Here is a 2355-nt window from a genome sequence, read left to right as displayed (position 1 = left end):
ATTCTATGCCTGAATCTGTATCTTTAAACTCCACCAAGTGCATGGCCTGAAACATTTGCTGGGCTAATTTCCACTTTGCATGGATGTCGATGGTGAATTTAGGAAGGGTGATGAGGTGATTCCTCAGCTTTAGTCTATGTGGCTCAAATAACCACATGGGTGATAGCAGAGCAGGACCAGCTTCAGTACCGGCTAGTAACGTGAGCAGCCYGGCCGTGGTCTTGGCAAGCTGAGCCTCTGCACCAGGAGGGACACTGGAGTGAGCTGGGTTAATGCCAAAATGGGTTTATTTAGCACCCTGCAATTACACCTTGCAATAATGCTATTTGGGTCACCACAAGGGTCTTGAGGTATTTGAATAGTGCCCTGATTTCCAAGTGCTTCAATGTCACTTTGAGAGAAAGCATATTATAAAATTTCCAGCACAATATACGATTGCTACAGATTTTATTGTTAAGAGGAATGAAGCTATTACCAGTTAATATAGATAAACAGGCAGCATGACTTTATAAAGGCATTATSCCTTACAGATATAATACATGCCTGGAAGACTGCGTCCTTTCCACGCACTCCTGATGATAATATGATGTTACGTCTTTTTCGAAGCTCCTGGAGCTTTGAGAACCCATCTGAATTTATCAGTAACTGTCGTTACGGATACATCTTGTACCAAGGAGATACATTATGTGGAAATCTGCTCGCTTGCTCTTCTTTCTCTTTTAAATCTTTCACAGGGGATATTGCTCATTTTAAGGGTAATTCTCCCTACCTCTGCATAAATGCACCCTATTGGAGAGGGGTATAGAGCGTGTAGGGGAAACTATCTGCAAAATGTGCTCTGAAATCATTAATGTTTCTGAATATATATTTGGTGGTGGAAACCTTCCCTTTCTTCAGTGTCTGCTCTAACACTCTGATTCCTGCATGCAAGAAACTGCATCAAACATCAGTATTTCATGAGTGTCAGGCTTGAGTTAGCCCAGAACCTTGGACTTTCCACTTGAAGAGCATCCTTTTCTCTAGCTCAGACAGGACTTTAAGTACCTTTTAGTTTTTATTTGGGGTCAAAAGAGCCTGTATCTTTTCTCAGCATGTGTCTCCCCATTGCCCAGAAGCAGTGCTTCTACTCTGGAGACTGGAATTAAGTGTTTCACAGCTAAAACACATACAAAGAAGATAAGGAATAGCCTGGCTGGGAGTGGACCACAATGGAAAAGCTTTGAGGAACATGGGCATTAATGAAGATGGAGACCAAAAAAGAGCTATAGTGACTTGGTTAATCCTATGTGCTCTGACAGAGTTGAACTTCTCCAGGTCTCTGATAAGATTTGACAGTTTTTTATCTATTGTTTTTCCAATGTTCAAGGCTACTGAAAGGCAAAAGTGCCAGATGGCCATGTAAGCTAAACAACGTACAAAATCTTTCTTATATTATCGCTAAGCGTCCTGGAGAGAGGGGAGGGAGAGAGGTTATTTAATCATTAGAAGTCACTTAGCAGCAGATGACATTTAGCTGTCTTTATCAACTTAAAACAAAAGATTTGGGCTGTACCGTTGTGGGGCCTTTATCTAATATTGCAAGACACATATTTGCCTTTAGGTCAGCTGGTGATATCTTGTCCTTGTGCGTAGCAGTCACAGAACTGGGATCCCAACCTAGTAAAGAAAAATATATATATATATATACACAATATATACACCACATATRTAACTTTCTACATGTACCAAACTTCACTGCAATCTTAAACCAACACGTGTGTGCCATTTTTCCCCTTGAACACGACAACCTCCTGGGTCACTGACAGTAAAATCTCATGTCTGGAGGAGCCAACACGGGAGCAATGAGGGCCCAGGTTCTGGTTTCAGCCCTGGTCTGATATGTGGCCTTTGTCAAGCYGTGTCCCCTTGTGTCCCCTCCTGTCCCCTCTTTGCCATGGCCACGGCCAAGAGGGACTCTGGAGCCTTGGGGAATTGCTCAAGGGCCTYGGGAGCTGCCGCGTTGACGCCAGCCCGGGTTCCTTGGTCCCACATTGCGGCATGRGGGCCGCGCTGACGCAGTCCCGGTGCCGTTTAGTCCCCGGAGGGTCTGGATACAGCCCGTGGAGCTCGGGACGGACGGTACCGGTTGTCCCCACAGCTCTCCCGCCTGTCACGGGATCTGTTTGCTGTGGAGAGCCCTGGGGTCACCCCGGGGTGCCCCCCATCCACCTCCCGGTGCCTCCAACCCTCTCCTGGGGACAGGCAAGGCCCCAAGGTGCCGGGGCGGGGGGCGACCCAAGGGCCGCGGGCACCACCGGGCCCCGGCGCCACCCTCGTCCCGCGGCGGGGCCGGGGGGTCGTCGCCAAACGCGGCTC

The sequence above is a fragment of the Nothoprocta perdicaria genome, unplaced genomic scaffold (assembly GCF_003342845.1).
Source record: "Nothoprocta perdicaria isolate Ctin4 unplaced genomic scaffold, notPer1 scaffold_76, whole genome shotgun sequence".
Taxonomy (NCBI): Eukaryota; Metazoa; Chordata; class Aves; order Tinamiformes; family Tinamidae; genus Nothoprocta; species Nothoprocta perdicaria.
Note: the sequence above shows the minus strand (reverse complement) of the source record.